This window comes from Peromyscus californicus, unplaced genomic scaffold (assembly GCF_007827085.1).
Source record: "Peromyscus californicus insignis strain IS unplaced genomic scaffold, ASM782708v3 Scaffold_13__1_contigs__length_99412109, whole genome shotgun sequence".
Taxonomy (NCBI): Eukaryota; Metazoa; Chordata; class Mammalia; order Rodentia; family Cricetidae; genus Peromyscus; species Peromyscus californicus.
Window position 1 is genome coordinate 82,190,520 of NW_026294424.1, and position 26,139 is coordinate 82,216,658.

The following is a 26,139-nucleotide window of genomic DNA, read 5'->3' on the forward strand; positions in this document are numbered from 1 at the left end:
GACTTTTTATTCAAAATGAATGGGATTGGAGCTACTGTCTTGTCTTGTGGTCTTGTAATCCCTGGACTTCTTGCAGGAGTTTGGTATAGGTGGGCCGTCTGCCCCATGCAGGTGTATGCCTGATGTTTCTGTTGATGGTGCAACAGCTCCCAGCTGTGAGCACAGGTCTGTAGCTGTCATGGCAGCACTTATAGCCCTTCCATAATTTCTATCTCTAAAAATAGACTTGCCCATTTATGTTCATGCTTTGCCTTTTACATAACAGAACAGTTGTATTTGCAACCTAATATCATCAAATGGCCTTCAGTGTGTTCGTGGTTAAGTCTTGTTTAAGTTCATCCCTTGCCACATCATGCCTTTGGGGACACAGCTTCATCTTTGAAAGAGGTGTTTGCTTGTTTGTTTTCTCCACAGTTTTTGATGTCTTATCAGTTACCAGGGGCAGCCATCACTTGCGTTGATGACCTCCCTGCTTTCCCTGACAACAGAGTTCTCACAACAGCCACATCATCTCAGATCTCCAATTCTGAACTCACTAATGGTGCAGTTCTTTTCCTTATAATTTTTGAGCTTCCAGAGAAAAAGGTCTTTGTATTGATTTTCAACATGAATCAATATTGACATCTTAATATATATTTGCTGAATGAATAAATAATCACACTAAATGTCTTTATTCAGTGATTTCTCCCATGTTATGAATTATAAAACACGAGCCATTTCAATGCTCTTGGCTCTGAGGAGAAAGAGAGGGAAGTTCATAAAACTTCTGAAGTAAAAGGTCGCCCTGGGAAATGTAATAGTTTTTATTTGTTTATGGGCTAGGAAGCGAAAGTATTTTAAAATGTTCAACATGTTCTGTGCCCAAAGGAACGATTAAAGTGTCAGCAAGTGTATTAGAACTGTCATCTTACAATAAAGCAGACAGTTTTCAAGCTTCAAGAGGTATTTATCTCACTTGTGTTTCTGAGGCCAGAGGATTTTACTATTAATTACATTCAAGGATGCTCTACAAAACTGCTGTATTGAAAGAATGTTGTCACACAGTAACAACCCATATTTGTTCTATCTTTTTAAATAAGCTTTGGGCTAGAGAGATGGATCAGTGGTTAAGAGCACTTGTTGCTCTTACAGAAGACCTGGTTTTGATTCCCAGCACCCCATGGTGGTGTATAATCATTTCTAACTCTAATTCTAGGGAATCCAATGCCCTCTCCTGACCTCTGTGGGCACCAGGCATACATATGGTACATACATACATACACGCTGGCAAAACACTCAAGTACATGAAATAAAATAAATAAATTTTTTTAAAAATTAAAAACAAACATGTTAAAGTGTGTGTGTGTGTGTGTGTGTGTGTGTGTGTGTGTGTGTGTGTGTGTGTGTGTGTGTCCTGTCATTCCTTAGGCTTAGATACCTACTTGATAAGACAGGGCTTGAAGGGCTTCATGTAGCCTAGACTGTTGGCCCAGTATCCCGTCTGCCTGTCTCTGCCTGCCCAGTTCAGGGATTACAAACACAGGACACTTGTTTTTCCACTTTACTTGGATGTGTGTGGATGTTTTGCATGCATAGATGTCTGTGTACCAAGTGGATGTAGCGCTGGCAGAGGCCAGCAGAGGGTGTCCGATCCCCTGAGACTATAGTCGTATTTATGAGTCACCATGTAGTTGCTGGGAATCAGACCCTAGTTTTTTGGAAGAGCAGCCAGTGCTCTTAGCCACTGAGCCATCTCTCCAGCCCTATGCCTAGGCTCTTTTGCGTGAGATCTGGGCCTGGAATTTGAGTTATTGACTGTGCCATCTTCCCAGCCCTAACTGAGAATTTTCAAGTGCGTGTTTGATGGTAGACATAGGGTAGTAGACAATGTAGTAGACATAGGATGATGAGAAGGGACCCCTGAAAATGTTCATTGGTCAGACACAGGGCAAATTAATGGGCTATAGTTGTAGTTGAAGTGAGTCTGGATAAAGAAATGATGTTGCAGAAATCTGTGATTGTATTTACTAACTGTGTTATAATAGATGAAGCTAACTTAACATCTGTCACTATAGATGACAAAAGACAGACCACGTAGTGAATATTTGCAGAAGTAAATTCTTTCAGTTTATGTTTCTAGGTGGTAAATTTGGCAACATTCTAGATTAAGATGAGAGATTATTAATTACTTCTAATTAATTTTATGCTACTTCCCCATCATATTAATCAGAACTAATTTTTTACCTAAATATTCTCATCACAAGAATTGTTGTAAAGAAAAATGCTTTCACTTGAAAACTCACGTCATTCATTCTCATAAAACTTCAAGGAACAGGTGTAAAATCATACATTATTGGAATACTTTAATCAACTGTTTGCTAGTACTTATATATATGCATATATTTATCCCAGTAAAATCTCTCTCTCTCTCTCTCTCTCTCTCTCTCTATATATATATATATATATATATATATATACTTAGTATATATTAGATTAATTCATGTTTTATTTTAGATGTCAAATAATTCTTTGCAAGGCCTATTACTTAGATAAATATAAATGTAAGTTTACATGTGCATATAAAACAGGCAGCAGAAACATTTCACTCAATAGGGAAATGGCCAATAGGAGTCACACACAAGACCTGGTCCCTGGCTAGGCTACATGAAGCCCTTCAAGTCCTGTCTTATCAAATAGGTATCTAAGCCTAAGGAATGACAGGAAACACACACACACACACACACACACACACACACACACACACACACACACACACTTTAAATATACAAATATATACTATATAAATATATAGTATATATTTATTTAGTATATATTAGATTAATTCATGTTTTATTTTAGATGTCAAAATAATTCTTTACATGGCCTATTACTTAGATAAATATCAATGTAAGTTTACATGTGCATATAAAATAGATTATTGTATAGAAATAAACTACTTAAACATAGTGTTTACAGCTGATAGTGAAATGGTGAAATTGTCTGATGCTAAATAATTGCAGATTATAACCAGGTTTGTTTATTTTCAAGCTGACTAAAAAATGATTAAAAAAAGAATATATTTCACTAGTAAATATATTTTCAAAAGAGGTTGGCATGATAACTGAACTCTCCATCTTTATTTAAGTAGAAGTCTTGTTCTACAAATGGCCGAGCCACATGGATAAAATCCAAAGACAAAGAGAAACTTAGTTACCATGGTAATTGCCCTATGATATCATTATTATCTACCTTTGTGACAAGTGGGGCTACTTAATGTGACACGCCGATATATTTCTGAATGACAGATGGGAGAGAACACACAATTAAATATATTTAGTTCCTGCAATATCTACTTATCTTCTGCCACTTTTAGTTTGAGTACTGTAAGTACAATAATGATTCCACACTGAATTATTTACATAACTACCCCTTTTCACCTTGTCTCTGTTGGCACCATGATGATAGTTCTGTTTGCATTTACAGTTGGTGATTTTAAGTACATGCTTGGGAGAACGACTTGGGAACACATGAGAACATTTTCTCTCTTCAGCCTTAGCAGATGTCACAGTCCTCACCCTGTGAAATTATGTTTGATACAGGGAAATCTCTCATCAAGAGGTTAATTTGTATTAAAAAATTTAACATTTAGAGGAAAAAATACGTCTGAATCTTCCTTTTTCTCTCAAACAAACAAACAAACAATGGCCAGAACAAACAAGCTGAAACGGAGCATCTGTTTTGTTGACTTTCAGATGTCTTGGCAGTTGGGCCCAGGGACCAGGTCTTGTGTGTGACTCCTATTGGCCATTTCCCTATTGAGTGAAATGTTTCTGCTGCCTGTTGCAACATTAAGGATGGAGCTCACTGGGGACAGAGTCTCCTTTATCTCTTATTACAAAGGCTAATCACTGTCCACTTGAGGATTTGGACTCATCTAGAAGGCATACCTATGAGTGTGTCTTTGTGGGCCTTTCTAGAGATGCTTAAATGAAGACATGTTTTCAACTATAAAATGCCAGTAGATATAAATCTTGGTTTCAGGAAAGAGGACCAAACTGGTGGCATAAGTTCCTACACTAAGTGTGATTCTTGAGTCTATTTTTCCATCACAGTATAATCTTACCTATTTATTATTTATTCATTTATCTGAAGTTCTGAGAACTGAGCCCAGGGCCTTATGCATGCTAACTAAGCACTCTATCACTGAACTACACTTGAAGTCTATGATATCTTTTTAACTGCTACACTATTTTTTAAACCCAACTCATATTTTTTTTGGGAAATGTGATTGTGTTGAAATCTATAGTTGTTTCTTAGTTGCTCAGTTTTTAATAAGCTATACATATCTGATTTAAGTAGAGGAGTTTCTTTTTACAACGGGGATGTGGCTATTTAGACTCATAACTGGTCAAAGTGTTCAGAACAAGTGTGATGAGTTTTCAGAAGTGGATGGATTATCTATAGTGACTTCCCTCTATCTAAGACTCAGGGAACATCTCACATAAGCAGGAAGAAGGAACATAAGAGCTAGCAAATGAAGAGGAGAGCTGTTGAAAGGCTTCCTTCTAGACATGACATGGTTAATGCACACATCCACTGTGGTTGCCTGCACAAGATCAAGCCAGTTGAAAACAAGATGGAGATCCAGGGAGGCGGCTCAGCAGGTGAAGGAGCTTGCCATAAAGACTGATGATCTGAGATCGATCCCTAGAACGCACATGAAGGAAGGAGAGAACTGGCTCTCACAGATGTCCTATGACCTTCACATGTGCATCATGGCTTGTGCATGTATGTACCCCCATACCCCTACACACTAAATAAACAAACAAACAAATGAATAAATAAAATGTATAAAATAAAAACAAGGTAGAACACAGTAGAAGATACCCAATGTCACCTCTCACTCCACACACACACGTGCAAGAACAAGTACACACACATACATGTAGACACAAATACCATGGAGCCACCCACACACATGCAAAAAAAATTCTACACGTATACTAAATTTCAAACATAGGAAATCATGCATTTTGTTTCTTCCATATTTTATGTTATTTCAAAAGATGATAAAGGGAACCAGAAAGTTCAAGAATAGTTTTAAACCTTCAAGATGCTGTATCTTAATATATTTTTCTTAAATTAATTTCCATACAATTGTTTCTTCTTTCAAAGCAGTATTTTATAGATGAAAAATAGAATGAATGCTCAGAACAAGTGTCATCTTAGATTAGAACCAAAATTAAAAGGATACTTGTATTTCATTAATAATAAGTTCTATAATTCACAATTAAGCACAATAGAGATACAAAGTTAATGCCTCACTTTTTTTTAAAATATGAAAATCAGAAAAGGGAGATTTACTCAGTGTGGCCACATGGGCAAGAGGGGCAAAGAAATCCAATGACATCTTTCCTTATGTCCATCTTCTGGGTTCTAATGTAAGGGTAAGGTTTACATAGAAAGCAAAAACTATGCACAAGTAAACAGCCCAATGAGGTGTGGTCCCTGTCCACCACTGTCTCTCCTCCAAGTAAATCTATGTACGGCTTGGATAGAAAATCCATGCCCATGGAGAAATCATTGTATCAATGCTAGAAAATCTGCTTAGCAGCTAGCCTGGCACTCACAGCTGGGTTTTGATGTACACTATGTGAAGATGTGTCTTTGTCAAGGTGCCTTCTGATTGGTTTATTAAAGAGATGAATGACAAATAGCTAGGCAGGAAGAGGTTAGACAGGACTTCTGGGGACAGAGGACTCTGGGAAGAAGAAAAGCAGATTCGCCAGCCAGACGTTGAGGAAGCAGGATGGGCAATACAGGATAAAGGTAACCAAGCCATATAAAAGAATGCAGATTAAAAGATATAGGTAAACAGAGACAGCTAACCAGAGTTAGTGGGAGCTCAGGGACTCTGGACTGACAGCTGGGGAGCCTGCATGGGACTGAACTAGGCCCTCTGAATGAGAGTGACAATTGTGTGGCTTGATCTGTTTGTAGGGCCCCTGGCAGTGGGACCAGGACTTATCCTGCTGGGTACATGAACTGACTTTTTAGAGCCCATTCCCCTATGGTGTGATGCCTTGCTCAGCCTTGATGCAGGGGTGAGGGGTTTGGTCCTACCCCAACTTGGTATGCCAACCTGTGTTGACTCCCCAAGGGAAGCCTTACACCCTATGAGGATTGGATGGGGGTGGGGTGGGGGAGAGGGGGGTGAGAAGGGGAGTAGGGAAGGGAGGGGGAACTGTGGTTGGTATGTAAAATGAAAATAAATAAATAAAGATATAGGTTAATTTAAGTTACAAGAACTAGTTAGGAACAAGCCTAAGCTAAGGCCAAGCTTTCATAATTAATAAAAAGTGTCCATGTCATTTTTTATGAGCTAGCAGCCCAAAGAAAAACCTGTCTACAATTATTTTCTTCCTGGTGAGATTTCTATCCTTATGACAACATTATTTCAAATTTCAGGCTGAGATTTGAAGTCTCCAAGTCACTTCTCCCTCATCTCGTGACAGACAGAGGAAATGGTATACCTCCATGGAAAGTCTCCTGGACCTCTCTGGTCACTGGTTTTTCCTTGACAGATAATCAACTTGTCTCTGAATGCAGTGATTGATGATCATGAAACCAAATTTCAACTTGACCCATTCTCATTTTCAACACGAGAAAGTCAGTTTCATCCATTTTCCAACAGACTTCATACAAGTGACAAGTATGAAGAATTATCACAGTGTAAGCCATACAACCAAGGTGTGTGCCTTGCTTTCATTCCACGTCCTTGTCAGGACTTGTATAAACTAGTCTAGAGGGGATGGGACAACATGGCCTTGGTGATTAGTGCTGTCCCAATGGCAGTTCATCAGACCCATATGACACAAAGACAGAGGTATGATCACTCAGAAATTGCCAAAAGAAAAAAAAAAAAAGGCATTTCAGCCTGACAAGATTGCCCTGAGCATTTTGGCAGTGTGGTTTTTGGAAGAGAATGGCAGCATAGTTCAGGCCCCTTTTCTGGACAATCTGTGGTCATGAACACATTATCCATTGTCATCAGCAAATGTGCTCACAGTTAAGTAGTCTCACTTTAAAGCAGGGGATTAAACCAAACATTGAGAACAAAGTCAACAGAGCATACAAACCTAAGAAGGAGATGGGACTGATAAAGACAATTGGACAAATATCAACCGATAGTCAAAAGACTGAGATCTCTTGCAGATGGTCATTGTCACAGAAAATCACAGCTGTTAAAACATGCTTTACTTCCCCTCTGCCATCCTATACTGAAACATGGTACCTGATGTACAACCTGATAACTAAAGAGAATAACCCGAACACAAGGCTGGGAATGAGGGAGCAATGTTATATCCATATTGCAGTACTTTCAATACAAATGGAGACAAAGTAAGAAATAACTAAGCACCCTGCCTCTCTCTACATCTTCAGGCTTCCTGTATGACTAAAAGGATCATAGAAACATTAGTCCAGACTATGGCCTAAATTCAAAGGATGATGCTTTAACTGCTGTACACCTGAATGACTGATAGATACCTCGATGAATTATGTGGCTCTGCCAGTGCCAATTTTGTTGCCCATGAATCTGTTGTCCACTGTCCTCTCTACCCCCAGAGCCCTTTTCTCAAACCTTTTGGCCTTTATTATATTAGCTAATAGTTTGGTAGCCCTGCTGAACTCACAGATGTCAATCTTTGTCTCCGTATTTATTTTTCTATCCACTTCCTCTTCACATCCCCTTGCATTTGTTTGGACGACGGTCTTGTATACCATTCTGAGCTAATACTATTTGTCAAGACTCTGCATTACTCATTCTTGGAGGTAACGTCACTCCCTCCCATGCTCACATGGGTTTTCATTCCCAGGTTTTCCAGCCCTCATCCTTGCTCACCCTAATCTCCTCTGTCCATTTATAGGGTTTTTCTTCCTGCCTCTAGAAATACAGATTAGACCCCATCTTACGAGTGAAATCAAAATTCAACCTGCCAAAGTGAAACCATGTCAAAGTAACACATACTCCACGCAGATGGAAAGGGTTGGGATTAACATCTCCACTTCCGATTTTTCTTACAGCATTCAACCATTTGTTTTTGCTCTCTGGCCTCTTTTTGATAAACTAAACTGAAAGCAACATGCAGGAGGGCTGAGACATCTAAAGTGACCGAAGAGTCCTTACAGAGTTACAAAACAAAATATCTTCTAGCTAGAGCATTTAATGTCTTTAGTCTGTGTGATTGCATGCTCTTTAGAAATGGGGGCTCCAGGGGAGGGAAAGTCATTACTCTGTGCAGTAAAAAAGATTGTTTTCTGTTGGGAAGAGATTTGGAACTACTTATCAGTCTTGCTTACAGCTAATGTTGAAGAGGCAGGGAGCAGTTTTACAGCATCCTTTCTGCTTTGCCCTTCACGGCTCTCATGCAAATCAGAACATTCTGCAGCCACATGGACCTTGCCCCTACTCTCAGCCAAGGGTGTTAGGTCTTTGCTTTTGTGGCCACCACAGTAAAGTGCATCCTTTTTCTTTGATTCACAGATGCACACTCATTTGCTTTAAGCCATGACACATTTCAAAGTAACAAAACCATTCCTGGTTTAAGCTGATATTTGAAATTTATTCTGAAAGTAGGGCTTAGGTGACCAGTACTTGACCCCTCTGCTGTCATTACATCTTTCCAGGAAGGAAAAAAAAAACTTTCGTATTTGGGTTGGTTCATAGATATTTAGCAGAATACTCTCTCTCTGTCTCTCTCTCTGTTTATGTATATATATATATTATGTGTGTGTATTATGTATCTATGCATGCTTTATATAGACAGCATCATTAGATTCTTTGTTAAAGACTGCCATTTTGTGTATTTTTAGTTGTTAATTTGGTAGCCATGTTGATTTTCTTCTGATGATCATTTTCCTGCAATAAGGAAAAACTGTTGTGGATGGGGTGATTTGAGTCTCAAGTTTGCTGCTCTGCCTGCCTTGAACAAAGGGATTACAGCCATCTGCACAATGCTTATGCCAGTATTGAGTGACTTGAATACTCCATGATGCTTTGAGATGACTGTGTAAGGAACTATAGCTAATTACCCTGGCTCCAGATCCAGTCAGGGATGTTTAAAACAGTTTCTACTAGACTTTTTGCTATTACAAACCTCAGTGAAATTTAGAGGATTCTAACAACCATTTCCTCTTTGGCTGAGGGGGACTTCCCTCTGGTGGTCTAGAAGAGGACCTGCTGTTATCAGTTCTAAATGGCAAGATTGTCCTTGGTCAAAATCAGTGGCTGTGATTAGTTCAAATACTTGAATTACATGAGCAAATGGTTCAGGCTCACCAGTCAGTTGCTGGTGGACACTCTCCTGTGATGTTCCAATATCAGCCCAGCCAAAGTTTCTCTCCAGTGTTTTCCCTTACTTTTAGTAGTTATGGCTGAGTTTGTAATCCAAAGAAAGAAATAACAGGAAGTTGTGGCTGTGGTGCCAGCAGAGGGGATACAATGGCAGTGGCAGCAGCCCCCCCCCCCCCCCCCCCCCCCCCCCCCGCCCCCGAGGCAGTCAAGCTGCAGGACTGCGAAAGCAGCAGAGCGGCCAGCTGCAAAACAGCTGAAGAAGCAAGAGAAGAGCATCTGGGGCAAGAAAGGAATGAAACAGAAGGGCAGAAAGGAAAACAGGACAAGTGAGGATGGAGAGCGGACGCTGAAGAAGGATAGAAGTCTGTAATGGAGCCAGAGAAAAGAAACTGCAGGTCCCAGTCTCCAGAAGGTCTAAAAGGTCAGTAGGTTTGCAGCACCACAGGGCTCAGGTTCTGGGCTGAGCTATAATGGTGGCTGCTGCCTGGGCTCGGGATCCTGAGAGCCAAGGCTGGTGCAGAGTGTACCACTTGTAGGACAAAGGGTCCTAGTAGGAGAAGCCGCAGAAGGGATGGCGCCCTAGAGGGAGCTCCTCCTTGCTGTGGCTCCTGTCGGCCTATCTGGCTTGTCTGCCTAGATGCCATTTCCAAGCTGCCAAACAAAAGCTGCCAGAGACCGGCCCTTAAAGTGCTTGAGCCCTGAGTTCTGCCTATAACAAAAGAACATTCAGGCAGCTGGTGGGTGGCACGCTGAGTCTCTCCAGAGTTCTGTGTCATGCTTAGTGAACAGACACTTTCATGGAGTATAATCATACCTAAAGCATTATAATGAGTGCATCCATTAGCAAAATAGGTCAAAGAGGATTTTTCCAATCTTCTACACTCCTAGCACTCTTATATTTAATTTTGTGTAAGTGAATTTTTTTCTTTAAGCCAATTAACTACTCCCCCTCAAATACGTAATGCCCCACTCTGTGTCAATTGATACACTCATGGTTGGACAGTAACCATATTTTTATAAAGCAACATTGTTTGTCATAGTAGACTACTGATGGCATTAAAGTATTCTAAAGATATTCTTTCCTTGAGGGGAAACCTAACCTCAGCAGGGGTCCGTGTAAAATGTCACTCCATTTTTTAAATACGATAGCAGATACATTAATAAGACAAATGGTCCAGAGGTGGCAAGTTCATAACCAGAACTAACATCCAAGTGTGCAGGTACATGATGGTCATTGAAATACAATGTTCATTCATAACCAGAACTAACCTCTGAGTGTGCGGGTCCACAATGGCCATCGGAACACAATGTTCATTCATTGTCCAGTCTAATAGACTTGTTTGTTGGGCCTAGGAAAATGGGACTTTGTTTTTCTTTTCCCAAACAGACAGGCCTTAGAAGTTTGTGGTTGCTCTACATCCCTCTGAAGAGTTTAGAGGGCAAGCTCTGTGGCTATCCATCTTAGTGCAAATTGTTCAAGCTAACTTTGTTTCTTCATTACCTTAATTTCTCTCTTTTGAAAAAAAAGATTTTTAAAATTTTTTTTGTATGAGTTTCTTTTCTAGTTTTTTTAAATAATAGATTTGTTTCATGCAATTTCTTCTGATTATGGGCTTTCTCTCCCCCAACTTTTCCCAGATCCTCCCCACCTCCCCGAATCCACATCCTTTCTGTCCCTCCTTAGAAAACAAACAGGCATCAAACAAACTGGGAACTAGGACAAAGCAACCGAACAGAAGAAAAAGAGCCAAAGAAAAAGCACAAGAAACACATATAGATGCAGAGACACACATGTTTGTACACCCCTTAAAAACAAAACTGGAAGTCAGAGAAGCTGTAGTTACACAAAAACAAAACAAACAAACAAATAAAAATCCTGACAAAAGATTATGAGACAAAGAATACCCAAGAATGCCATTGAATTTGTCTTGTGTTGGCCATCTATTGCTGGACATGAAGGCTGCCCTTAAGAGTAGGTTGTAACCTGGGTAAGACTCTAATTGGAGGGAGCTAATTTTTCAATTGCAAGTGGTTATCAGTTGGAGATAGATTCTGGATTAGAGATGTGTCCACTTCTCTCAGCGCTGGGACCTCATGTGGTGTGGACCTGTGTATGGTGATATTTTATTTGTGCTGAAATGTGATTTTATTTGTTTGTTAATAAAGTTGCCTGGGGATCAGACCTAAGAGCGAGCCATTAAGCAGAAGTCTGGTAGTGGTAGCACACGCTCTTAATCCGATCACATGGCAGGCAGAATCTTGTGTGTTCAAGGACACAGCCAGCATGGTGACACACGCCTTTAATCTCCGTACCAACCATAGAGACCTGGAGGTCTGTATAGACAGACAGTGATGAGGAAGGCATGTGGTTAGGTTTATAGCCAATGAGAAGGCAGAACACAAAGGCAATTAAAAAGACAGGACACAGGAAGAAGGTCTGTAGCTAGAGTTTTCCTGCCTGGCCCACAGTCAGGTTAAATCTCTGCCACCTGCCAGTCCCACAACCGCTCAGACCCGACCAAGTAAACACAGAGACTTATATTGGTTTCAAACTGTATGGCTGTGGCAGGCTTCTTCCTAACTGTTCTTACAGCTTAAATTAATCCATTTCTATTAATCTATACCTTGCCACGTGGCTTGTGGCTTACCGGTACTTTACATCTTCCTTGTCCTGATGGCGGCTGGCAGTGTCTCCTCACCCAGCTTCCTGTTCTCTCAATTCTCCTCTCTGTTAGTCCCGCCTATACTTCCTGCCTGGCCACTGACCAATCAGTGATTTATTCATTGACCAATCAGCAACACATTTGACATACAGACCATCCCACAGCAAAGGTCTCTCTCTCAGGGGAAGGACAGCAGCTAGTGGTAAGATAAGGTAGTCTTAGCTCTTGGCTACTGCTCGGTCTCTGGGCTTTTAACCCTTCATTTGGCTTTGTGTTTCTTCTTTAATAAGACTATTTAGAATTCCATCTACACCTGTGCAGTCCCTGTGCATGCTGCCTCAGTCTCTCTGAGTTCATATGTCTTTTGGTTAGAAGACCTTGTTTCCTTGATGTCCTCCATCCACTCTGGCTCTTATGTTCTTTCTAATTCTTCTTCTACAGGGTTCCCTGAGCCCTAAGGGGAGGAATTTGATGGCAACACCCCATTTAGGGCTGAGCATTCCAAGGTATCACTCTCTCTGCACATTGTCCAGCAGACCCAGGATCTCTGTATTTGTTTCCATCTATTGCAGAAGGAAGCTTCTCTGATAATGGACTGAGCAAGACACTGATCTACAAGTGTAGTAGAATGCTGTTAGAAGTCATTTTATGGCTATATTCCTTTAGTAGTATAGTCATATTTGGTTTTCTCCTAGGTCCCTGGCCTATCTGGTCTCAGGTTCTAGGCTACCAAAGCAGTGTTGGAGATGGGTCCCATCTCATGGAGTGGGCCTTAAATCCAGTCTGTATTGGTTGGCTACCCCCAAAAGTTTTATATCACTATTTCAAGGCAGGTCATCATTGTAGGTCAAATTGATGTAGGTTACATCAATTTCTTTAGAATTTTTTGAGAAGCATTAATTACTGAGAATAAAGATTTTAGAGTGTAACTCGATAGAGTGTAACTAGATGTAACTATTTTCCTGTTCTTTATAGCTAAGATGGAATAGTTTTAGCAGTCCTAAAGTTAAATTCTACTAAAGCTATGACTGTGGACCTAAGATTCAAACTCAGGTGGTCTCTATGCCTTTATTATGTTGATCTGTAACAAATGTCACTCTTGTTCAAAGTCACTATACACTGAAGAATTCATACCCATTTTTCTGGTCATGACTTTCTAAAGTATTTGTTAGCCCAACACATGGGCTGAGCACTGATTATAAGACAATAGCAATGTTGTGAGCTGTGCATTTGAAAGTGACTGAATAAGAACCCACTTGCATGGAACTTGTTGTTGATAAAGGAAACATGCTAACAGAGCACTAGGGAAGGATGCTCTTCCTGGGGGAAGGTTAAGTCAACAGAGAGCAGTGAAAATAGTCAGCATGGAATTAGCACTGTGCCTTTGCCTGGGGCTATATGACTGGACTCCTAAAAGATCAAATTTACAGTATTCACTTATCTATTTGATATTTTTAAGTTGGAAGCACCATGTTTAAAATAGTCATGTGATAACCTTTGTTCTCCTCTGGTGTTTCTCATGTTTGTCCATGGCACCTTAAACTACCAACTCACCAACACAGAAGTATCTGAGATGTCTTCCAGCCCTTCACTTGACATCTCTGGGGTCTCTAAGTTACATTACTTGCAAACATCTGTTCTCCTTTCTACCCAGGCTCCTGCTTTGTTAGTACAGTTTGAAAAACTGGTTTTTAGTATCTTTTGAGGCAGGCTAGGTTTCCTTTTCCCCCAGTCCACTATATTTTTGTAGGAAGCAACTTTCTAGAATACTTATCCAACCATATACCATCTCACCTAATCTGCCTTTATGTACTCTGCTCCTACACTAGCTGATGCTTCTGTGTATGCACATACTTGTAACACACACACACACACACACACACACACACACACACACACACACACGTGGAAAGAGCTATGTTGAACTTCTTCCAGTTACTCTGATACAGATGGACTAGAACTTGGTGGCCTGATTTTAAATGCTAGCACTGCAGTGGTTAGCTGTGGTGCTGCAGGATAGTTAATGCACTGCACTAAGGCTGTGTGTGAGGATGACGTGGGAGGGGGGAAGCTAGGTCATTTTCAAAATTCCTGACACTACTTTAGCATTTAGCAAATATTAATGTCATTATTTGTTTTCTTCCCCCATGTTCCTGTAAATAAGCAGTCCTGACAGCTTGAACGACTCAAGAACACCCAGCATCAGTATTAATTGATGCACTAAGTGCTCAGATAACAAACAGTGTGTGAAGTATCAGCTCTGGGAAGCTTTCCCTGGAAGAACCTTACAAAGTTCTTCCAGAGTGCCTCAATTATATCTGAGAGGGGTGTAGTTACTTGCTGCCTACTTCTTAGCACTTGGGGGATTACTTTTTGCTCATTACATCCTGCAAAACCTGGTAAATTCTCATTAAGCACTTGTTGAACGAGTGATACTGACCAGTTTAAGGAGACAACTCATTGGATTAGCAGCTGTATACTTACTTGTAATAGGATGTTTCCTGTCCCAGCCACCTGTTCCCAAATACCCAGCAGCTGCTCCCCAAAGTACCACACAGAGGCTTATATTAATTATAAATGCTTGGCTGATAGTTCTGGCTTATTGCTAACTAGCTCTTACACTTAAATTAACTCATAATTCCTATCTATGTTTAGTCACATGGCTTGGTACCTTTTCTCAGGACGGCATTCTAATCTTGCTTCTCTGTGTTTGCCAGCGACTCTCTGACTCTCTGACTTCCCAGAATTCTCCCAGCCTGGCTCTCATGCTCAATCTCTTCCTGCCCAGCTATTGGCCAATCAGCCTTTTATTAGCCAATGAGAGTAATACACATTTATAATGTAGAAAAGGATTGTTCCACAGCACTTACTAATTTCTGATAACTTCTCAAAACTACATTTACAATTAGCAAAACTAAGACATATTTGTCTACTTGCTTGTTCATTATCAAGTATGTACAGAGATGATGTCACTGCCTGGCACTTTGCTAGATTTCCGGGATTAAAAAACAAAAGTTTTAAAGTCAGAATTTATTGTGTCACTGCTGATTGCCCCTCAAATAAGACCATAATTATTTGCTAAAGTAAAAATAAAAAAAATCTGGTTTAAAAACTCACCATATCTTTGAAAACTCTGTCGGTCTGCAAACGCACATATATCAGCTCAACCTATGGATGGAATTAATGAAATCTTGACCTAACAGATGCAACACATAAAAAAAAATCACCATGGTTTGTGTAACAAGTGGGTCCAAACGTAGCTGATTTTTAAAACTCCAGAGACTTGGTAAAAATGACAATGATACACAAACAGACACTTGCACACACAAAGGTTGGACTGATAAAGCTGGACAAAGGATGCAAAACACAGATGCAAATTTTCTAGACATCTCTGTGGTTGCTGTGAGTTACCTGGCATATGTTAATCAGATGGACTTGCCTATATCTATTTATACACTAAAGCCCACCTATACAGTCACTTGATTCTACTTACTGATATTCCCCAATTGGTTCTTTTCCTAGAATTTTGTATACTGAAAGTTTAGAAAAGGTTCCTTCTCCTCAGTGAGCCTTGACTTTAGGACTTACCATGCCCACTTAGCATTCCTTACCCGAGTGACTCAGCCATGAACTTCACACCAAGGGATGAAAGTAGACACTAGTCATTTCAATCTGTAGATAATCCAGTGAATGTGTTATACTGTAGACAGAAAATTTAAATTTCCTTCTCATTCTAGGATTTCAGAAATGCTTTTCAAATAAGTCAGTTGTAACTAAATACATACAAATAGCAAAACTGGTCGTGAATGGTACTATTAATTATATTCTTTTCCCATTTCTCCATTTTCTTGTTTCTACATTAGGATACTTGTCAAAAGCATAGCTTTCTTTAAGTGACTTTAGGTGTCATGGTGCAAACACCAGGACTGATAAGATGTCTTCAATTTTTATTTCAGCATCATAGTCGACTTGTGGACTTAGTCAGCTTTCTGAACATCTTTAAGATTATATTCATATACATATAAATAAATGACATACAAATATATGTATATATAGACTATATATAGACTATATATATGAGTACACACACATGTGTACACGTACATACACACGTGCATGCACATACACACACATTCCTCTGTATCAGTGCCTATCTAAAATTGTTGATGGTTCTCATGAGACAAATGTGAAAAGGAATATGACTAATTGTGCAATCACTTGAGGATTCACCCTTGAAAGTTCTACAGCTCTTTCCCCAAGTGATCAACTATTTGGAAACTACATTCTGCAGACTGTGAAATTACATATGGCTGAGACTTACCAAGAAAGTAACCACTGGAGTCCCTGGCTTTCAGTGTTCATCTGTCATCAACAAATCTGAGTTCCAGAGCATTGTGGACAGACTGTAGATTGATTTTAGTTATAGACTCAATATAAACATTAAAATTTGTGAGAAGAGAAAAGGTTATAGCCTTTATTCTGCAGGAAATATTTCCTCTTGGCAGACATCTAATCAATGAATTCAGACTTTTTATGATTCTATCATTTTAGAAATTGATACTATAAACTCACTCCTCCTCTTTCAAGTGGATTGAGCTAAATTCTCAAAATTTTTGAGTATTTCAGAAAACCTAGAAACACAGATATTTCAGCGTCAATCGATGGTTTTGAGTGAAGAAAGACTGATACTCAGTCAATGGTTTTGAGTGAAGAGAGGCTGGTAGTTCTGATGCTTCTCTGGTATTCTGAATACCTTGTCCCCATCAGCTACTGGGTTTCCATCCCTCTACTGTTCACTATAATGTGATGGTATACCTGACCCCTGTGGCATTTGATTCATTTATATCTTTCACATAGTTGCAGCATGCCATGATTTCTAAGGCAGTGGCTAAATAATAAAATGAGCTCCTGAAATAAAAACTAAGCAGAGCTAGAAAGATGGCCAGCACTAGGATGAACTGAAATTACCTGGTTACATCACATGAATGTGCAAAGTATAGAGAATTACTTAGTCCAACAAAAAGAAGAGTTAATCAGGAAACAAGTCCACTGGTTATTTTTTTATTTATTAATGGTATTCCATTATGCCAGATACAATGGTATCTGGCAAAACCATTGTAGAGGCATAGCAAATAAGGTCAAATACATCTTGTTAAGAAGAGTTCCATAGTCTTTAAAATCAAAACCCAGATTAAAATGTGTTGATACCAGCTTGCCTCAGATACTTAACATACTCTCAAGGCTTAATTCCCCACATGCTCCTAAACCCTTAAATACCTTCCATACTAAGGCCATCCCTCCTTCCCTCATTCTACCCATGTGAACTAACTTCATTTATTCCATATAAAATTAGCTAGGCATGATGGACCATCACAAAGGATTGGGGCTCAAACAAATTTGCAGAACAAAGCAAGAAACTGTATGGCTTTGGGCAATTACCAACTTCTGAAAGACCTTGTTACTCAAAGTGTGATCAATGAAGAGTGGTGTCTGTGTTACTTTTGAGTTTATAAGAGACCAAGGCTGTCCACTCACCACAAAAGTACTGGGAAATTTCGCATTAAAACTGCCTTAAAAATTTGAGAATCATCACTATAAGCTACAGTTTTTATCTGTAAGAAATAAGGTAAAATAAGGTTTAAAAAGAATACATCTTAGGGCATTTATTAGTATGAAATGGGAGTAATGACTATAAGGGGTTTGGCATAGCTCGGGAAACAAGTAGCCAACAATTAATATTTGGTGATAATTTTTAAAATCGCCTTTCGAGTTTTTCCCAAAGTAATAAATATTACTTCTATTTTAAGAAAAATATGTGTTAGGAAGTTTAACAAATTCTTGTGATCCCCATTCTAGTAAACGAGGCTACCAGGGCATCAGTCCCCACAGCACAGTTACATGGGTATGCACTACATTCTGATGTACAAGACCAAGAACTCCCTTCTGTTCTATGACCAATAGGACATCATAACGGGAGGGGCTGAAGAGACAAAACCTTGCCGCCGAGTGTCCAGAACACCACGATCTAGTTTGTTTAAATCAATCCAAACCTTGTGTTAAATGTATTCTTCTCACTTCCCTGCTTCCAGCTATGGTGTTTTTTTTTATATCTTGAGGTCAAAGAAGAAAGGTTCTCTCTTCCAGGCAATGAGGATTAGTTCTGCCACTTGAAGCTAAACCCGACCTCCAGTGGCCTGTTAGAGGAGTGCACTGTCCCCTCTGGCAAAGTCCTGACTGTGCTTTGCATCTTAGAAGTTTTATCCTGACTTAGATGCTCAGAACCTCTACATTTGCTCAAGCAAGAACCCGGAGTTTTGTGGTTCCGCTATATTCCATGCACAGACTTTAGGGAAGGAGGGTCGAGACTCACCTGCTTAGTCGCTTCCCTCTACCTGGTCAGTTCAGTTCCTCTAGAGTCATGCTGGCTGTGTTGCTGAGCTTATCATGGGATGCACTGAGGCTTCATGACAAGGAAAGGCAACCGCTCCTCTTGTTGCTGATGTGAGCACAGTTGTACATGTATTACACTACACAGTGTCCCGGTGCTAACAAGTCTTCAAATACTGAGACTTTCTGTTGTCTTACACAATGGCTGCTTTTGCCACACTGAGTGAAGAAACTTTTCCACACAAATCTCAGTGTTCCCTTGCTCCATATGTTCTCAGAGCACAGCCCTTGCCTAAATTCCATTGCCCACTTTTTGTGGAATATTAGTTTAAGATGTGTTACATTTGTTTATGCTGTGGAATATTTGTTTATTATGATGCAAAGATGTGCTGCATTCTTTTATGTTGCATTTGTTTAACTCTGTAAAGTTGTGTTACTTTGCCTGCCTAAAACACTTGATTGGTCTAATAAAGTGTTGCACAGCCAATAGCTAGGCAGGAGAGGGATAGGAAGGGCTGTCAGGTAGAGAGAATAAATAGGAGGAGAAATCTAGGCTTGAGAGAAGAGGAGGAGTGAGAAAAGGAGGAACAGAGGATGCCAGGGGCCAGCCACACAGCCACACAGCCACACAGCCACACAGCCAGCCACAGAGTAAGAAGGAAAGAAAGATATTTAGAATAAAGAAAGGTTAAAAATTCCAGAGGCAAAATATAGTTAAAGAGAAACAGAATAATTTAAGTTAGAGAAGCTGGCTAGAAACAAGCCAAGCTAAGGCCAGGCATTCATAAGTAAGATAAGTCTCTGTGTATTTTTTTCCTTTTCTTAAAATTTTCCCCCATTTTTATTTATTTATTTATTTTTCTATTATCAGCTTGATACAGTATAAATTCTTATCCTAATAGTGAAATGTTTGATTGAGGCTTGACCAGTAATTGAGTAAAACCAAAACTTTTTATAAGCCACAGTCATCCTAGGGTCCCCCCCCCCATATAGCCTCCCTGGTTCTGTGGGTTGCAGTCTGATTGTTCTTTGCTTTATATCTAGGATCCACTTATGACTGAGTACATACCATGTTTGTTCTTCTGGGTTTGGGTTACCTCAGTCTCCATGTATTTATTTGGGAGCTGGGTAGTGGGCCCCCAAAGAGTAAAAAAAAAAACAACTACACCCACTGTTTTACGTGTCCAAATGGCACTTATTTTTTGAGACACAACTGAAACATCTTGTCCTTGTTCCTTCTTTTGGAAATAATATTTCTATTTTGATCTTAACTTTTGAATGTGGACTCTGTAGAGTTCTAATAGGTAGGGTTAAATGAAGGTAATAATTATAAAGGGCTTATGTTCTGCACGCCAAACTCAGTTTTCCTTCAAAGCATTTAAGGTGCTGAATATGGCTACACATCCCCACATAAAGGCAGGAGGATCTTGAATTCAAGGCCATTTTAGACTACACAGCCTGATCCCCAAGACCCTACTCAACATAACTGAAAAAGAGAGAGAGAGAGAGAGAGAGAGAGAGAGAGAGAGAGAGAGAGAGAGAGAGAACAAAAGAAAGAATGGAGGCTATTCTAATCCATGTCTACCACCCTCTCTCATCAAAACTTTTCACAGTGGCAGTGAATATAACCGACTGAGAGACTACAAATTAGTGAATGAAAACTGGGAGGAAGATGGCTTGCTAAACTGGGAGTAAGAATCTAGGCTCTTTCAAGTAGTAAAACATGAGTTGAACCCTTTGTTAGACTTAAAAAACTGAAGCTAATGAAAGTAAAGGATCAAAACATGTAAGAACAGGCAGCTGCTGGAATAATAAAACACTAGAAGAAATGTATTCACTTATAATTACAATATAATGCATAGACTTATCCAAATACTCATCTAAGCATTATCCCAAGAATTTATTACTTTGCATATAATCAAAATTTATCCTAATTAGCATGCTTATTTCACTTAGTATTATTCTACATTTCTTTCTATTTGTTGCTATTGCCATTGTAATGAATGTTTTTGTGGCCACATAAATTTCACTGTGTTCCCATACCAGAAATATCCTGCTTTTTCACTGTTTAGTTAAAACTAATAAATTGCTTCCTGCTTCTAGTATTTATTATGTAGCTGTTTCCAGTGGGCATATTTCCAAGAATGGGTTTATTAAATGAAAACCTAACAAAATTGTAATTTACTTTATTCTGTCAAACTGTTTTTTAAAAATATGTTATTCTTAAAGGAATAACACTATTTTCCTTGCCAACTGATAAATGGGTATTGTTAATATATTATTAATGTAAATAGGAAAACAATACTTAAATCTTATCTTAATCTGTATTTTATGGTTTAGCAATGCTCATTCCTTTGGTTTTTTGCAACAATATTATTTTGCTATATTATTTGCCTCTGTAGTTTTCCTATATGCTTTTTTTAACCATAAATATTATTTGACTTCTCTAACATCTTTTAAAAATTAATCTTATTTTCCCCTTAGAAACAGCCACCAAACTTGAGTTTAAAACAAGCACATCGGATCAGAAATGACTACAAGTGAGGTTGTGGTGCCCTATGGCCCTCCTCCTTCCTTTGTCCTTTGATCCATCTTTCCAAGTGTCCCCATGTTGTTTACAGTCTTCTACTGCTTTCCTCTGTGTCTCAAATTCCATAAGTTTATCTCCAGATTACTTCGGTAGTGTTCCCCACACTGAAGTACTATTGCTGGATTGTAAGATACCTTAACACGTAATACAGACAAACTCTTCAGGAAACCTTTAACATTTCTACTTTAATATCTATTAACAATCCATTTTGTAGTTGCACCAAACTTCCACTGGTTTTCTACTTATATGAGGAATATAGATAGAGGTGTGTCATTGAAACACATTCAGAAAACTGCATCGTCAGGTAATTATGGGAACACCTTAGAGTGCACTGGAGTAAACTTATATGGCAGAGTTCAACCTATGGACATTGGGCCCCTTGACCCAATCAAGATAGGACCTAAATATGAGATAAATGTCCGTGTAATGTTATAGAGTATTACAGTAAGATTTTAATGAGTAATGTGCTGTGCTGTGATGTTGCAATGGAAGAGAAATAAAGCCATAAGACATTTTCAATTCCATCATATTCTATGGGCATACAGTCCCTTGTTGATCAAAATGTCTTTATTAGACATGGGCACCATTTTTAAAAACTGGGCTTTTCTCCTCATGGAAAAGAAGTGCAGGTTCCAGGCAGAACCAGAGAAGCTGTCAACTAGGGTCCCCTTGTTTTCTTTCTTTATGATCTGTAGCACCCAGTTCCCATGTTATGTTCCCATTTGGTAACTTGAATCATACCACATTGAAGCTAGCAGGGAGAAGGGCAGGTAGCAAGGTCATGAGAGCCGATGAATGAGTTTTGCAAAGACTGTGATCTTGTGTTTAGATGTGCTGAGTTTGCAGTGATGCTGAGATGCAGAAGAGTCCCTTATGCAGAATGGGTGTCCTTTACAGCGAGGAACAATGGTGAAGACCTTCTGTGTGTGCTTTAATAGCTGACTTGAGGCTAATGATATGAATGAAAATGCTCAGAAAGTTGGTTCAGAATTGAGAGCAAAAGAAGCAAGCCTGGCACCCAGCCTTCGAGGAGCTTTTGTACTACATGGTTGTGAAAAAACAATGAAAACTCCAAGGGATAGAAATGGAGTAGCCAGAAATTCAGAGTAAATAAGAAAAATAGAGGAATATCGTGAAACAAATGTCAAGAAAAGGAAGTGTTTGGAAAATCAAGCTGGCTTGGGCCAAGGAAGCCAGAAGTGAAAAGCACCCATTTTATTTATCAACCTTGAGCTAAATGATGATCCTCACAGGATCATTCCATAGAGGCTCGAAAGCTTCCATGGGTTGATGAGTGAGTGCGAAATGAGGAAATACAAACCACAGAATAGATTGTGGTTGTTCCTGGGGAGGAATGATATGGGTAGGTATCACATTTGAGGCCTTGAGGGAATTGGTTTGGATTTTATTTTTTTAAGTGAGAGAGAGTGAGCCGATCTAAAAGCTGGGGTGAATAATTCATTGGACAGTAGGAACAGAGAGGGAAAGGGAGAGTTAAGAAGCAACTCTGGAGGCCCTGGAGATGGGTTTTGGAAACCTGGTGAGGCAAAGTCATTAAAGTGGCTGGTGGGGTGTGTAAGAAGGGCACAGTGAGGGAGGGTTGCATCACAGACATGCTCTAAGGCTTCCAATGGCAGCTTATGGGGTACATCTTAAACCGCATTGCTTTATAAGGGACAGAAGCTGACTCACTGTTGATCTGATTATTACACAAATATATGTAAGTATATATATATTTGTGTAATATTTATATATACATTTAAAATGAAATGCCAGGAAGGTAGACATTACTCACTGTCTTATCAGAACCTGGCTATTGGGATCATTCACTTTGATGACTGCTGTGGGGTGTTCTGTACGGCAAATGTGTTGCTCTGATTGGTCAATAAATAAAACACTGATTGGCCAGTAGTCAGGCAGGAGGAAGTATAGGCAGGACAAAGAGGAGAATAAAGCTGGGAAGTGGAAGGCTGAGAGAGACACTGCCAGCCGCCGCCATGACAAACAGCATGTGAAGATGCCGGTAAGCCACGAGCCATGTGGCAAGGTATAGATTTATAGAAATGGATTAATTTAAGCTGTAAGAACAGTTAGCAAGAAGCCTGCCACGGCCATACAGTTTGTAACCAATATAAGTCTCTGTGTTTACTTGGTCGGGTCTGAGCGGCTGTGGGACTGGCAGGTGAGAGAGATTTGTCCTGACTGTGGGCCAGGCAGGAAAACTCTAGCTACAGATGACTTTTTGTTTTTCAGTGGGACAGAGGCTTGTGTGGAATGGCCCTCCTTTCCCTCTCGTTTATTAGCTTTTACATCTCAACATTCTCCAACTGTCAGATCATCTCTGCCAATTTTAATTCTCTCTGCTGTTACTCTCCAAAAACCTGACACCTCTTAGTTATCTGCCGACCTGGCTTTTTATCCCTGCCTAGCTTCCTGTGCCTTGGACGTCTTGATAATACATTCTCTCAGACCCTGGTCTTGAACTTGTAAAGTCTTAGTAGAGTTATTCCTGTCTGGCTCCTCAAATTATTCACCATTGAGATTTAGACACACACACACACACACACACACACACACACACACACACACACACACACGATAGGCAATTCTATGATGTTACTCCCTAACCAAGAATTCTTTTCCAGACAGCTTTCCCCTGTATTCCATACAGTGGAATGTCAACAGGGAATGCAATAGAGAGAATTCGCCCTCTGGAGGTGTGATTTAAATGCCACCCTGTGATCTTCCACAAGCCACTGAGTCTTGGTGCCATGTGGATTGAAAAGAAGCCCTATAGTTTCTTGTGGCTGTTAGTGCCATACCCGGATGCTCATTAGTTATGCTCACAACCTTGACCCTATCCCTGTTATTTTCTTAAAGTGCCTTTAACTTTTTCACCCACCCTGTGAATCTCTAAATTAACACATTTTAAGCGTGGCTTCCCTTAGCTAGTCCAATATAGCAGAAACTGTGTTAGAATCACTGCGGAACTCTCCTTGTCTCTCTCCACCGGTGGTTATAAGAATTCAGGCAGGGTTATCAGGATCTGTCCCTGGTCAATGGGCAGGCTTCTGGAGCCAGGTGCCTGTGGTGTGACACCTTGCACAGCCTTGGTGCAGTGGGAAGGGGCTTGGACCTGCCTAGGCTCAGTGTGCTGGGCTCTGCTGACTCCCCATGGGAGACCTCGATTTGGGGGATGTGGGGTGGCTTGGGAAAGAGGGCTGGGGGGTGGGAGGAGGAAGGAGGGGGGATCTGTGGATAGTATGTGGAGTGAGTAGAAAATTTCTTAATAAAGAAAAATGAAAGAAAAAAAAAGAATTCACACTTCTAGAATCACAAGGATTTACAGAGCACCACCTGCTTCGGAGGACTGGATGTGTGGGTTGTTTTAATTTGTACTCTAAAATGGAATTCTTATTGTTATGAGAATTCACAAAAATTAACGAATGCTTGAAATATACCACGACCACTCCGGCATACTTACACACAGCTACCCATGTAGTTCTTAAAGTACTTACTAAGACCATCACAATTTCTATTTTGCAACAGAAGGAAACAGACACCTAGTGATTTAAATGATCGCCCAGGATTTTGAGCCACCAATGACCCAGGAGGTGGTAATCAGAGCAGCTTCCCTTCCTTTGCAGCTCAGGGATTCTGAATTTACAAGCTCCCCGGAGCCTGTTGGCAGGCTGCGATCAGCTCTGTCGGTAACCAGCAGTTTGCTGGTGCTGCGGGAAAGTGATGTCCTGAACAAGAGCGGAGAGTGCAGAGCTCGCCACCGGGCAGTAGCACGCCCTGGGGACCCAGAGGAGGAGCTAGCCCTTCACCCCAGGGCCAGAGAGAGCAAGTGAGCTGGCAACCCAGACAGAACCTGTTGCTCAGGCCGGGCTTGGTTTCTGCTTTCAGTGCGGCTGGGACCCTTGGCCACGAGCAGGTGAGGGTGATGGGAAACTGCTTGGGCTCTCAGCGTGGGTGGGAGACCCTTTCCCAGGGGCACCACTGGCCTCGGTGACACTTAGTAGCTTGGATTCTGAGGTTTTTACTCTTGACCTTTCCCCAGAGGCTTTCCGCTCTCTGGGCTCTCTGGGTATTGATTGTCCCTGGAGCTTTGTTCTGGTCCCAGGCTGAAGTTTGCACTGGGGTCTTCCCAGCGCTGCTCCGCCCAGTGGGCGGCTGTGCTCTTTGGCTCACAGACCAGGGACCTGGCTGCGATGGAGGTGCTTTCTCACCCTCAAAGTCTCCGGGTGAACACTGGTAAACTTAGTTGAATCACCTTAGGAAGGTAAGTAGATCCTTAGCGAGAGTTTCCTACACGGTTCGCTTGCTTCATCCGCATGATTCTTAGAAATGGCATTTGTGGACCAGGCTTGGTCTTGAGCATCAGGGTTTGCCAGGGAGACTGAAATGTGGCTAGGACAACACCCAGCTCTCAAGGCGCTGAAGATGGGATTTCTTTTGTGTTAGACAAGCAGGCACTGCTAGTGCAGCTCTGGGACATTGAGGTGCTGACATCTGAGAAGCAGAAAAGTGCTCTCCTGTAATTAGAACTACATACAAACCAAGGAACAAAAATGCATTTACTTCCCATTTCCCTTCAGCCAGGTTGGCGACAATTTCAACATTTAAACAATATTAATTAAATATAATTAATATAATGAAAGGATTTCATTTTAATCAAAATATTCCAATTTCTTGGAACCAGGTATCCAAATTCTCTTTCCATCCCATGTCTAAATCATTTTCGTAAGAGGAGAAAAAGATGGACAAGCCAATGTGTTATTAGCTGTGAAGGATATATTTTTGTTGTCGGCTGGGATCCCAATTAAAAATAGGTTGGGCAAAATTAGTGACATTGGAAGTCACAGCTGAATTTGCAACATTTCAATAGAATTTTCACAGATAGTATTGATCAACAGCAAGTATGGATTAATAGGAAAGCTGTGCCAACAGTGTTGCAGACTTCAAATTTTCCTCTTAAGACGCCTGGTTTAATTAAATATCGACATCGCTGCTCAGTAAAAATTAGATATGATTAATCTGAAAAGTGTCTTAGTTATTGTTTAACAATGAGTTGCAGGATTCTTGTTATCTTCTGCTTCTTGTCATTTTCCTTCAAATCTATATCATTTAATCCTATAGTTCTACCATATCCCCCCCCCCTT

The 26,139-nt window shown here is 40.3% G+C and overlaps 1 protein-coding gene across 2 annotated transcripts in view; it reads left to right on the forward strand.

The window, feature by feature from the left end:
* The window catches only part of Npffr2 (neuropeptide FF receptor 2), a 160,643-nt gene that overhangs the window by 73,255 nt on the left and 61,249 nt on the right, over positions 1 to 26,139 (forward strand). The window contains exon 1 of one of the 2 annotated variants that reach the window (XM_052735340.1): positions 9,576 to 9,755. The exons of the other annotated variant lie outside the window; for it this stretch is intronic. The gene's annotated coding sequence lies outside the window, so the exon portion shown is untranslated. Of the gene's footprint in view, positions 1 to 9,575; positions 9,756 to 26,139 lie in introns of those variants that run through there. 2 annotated transcript variants of the gene reach the window in all.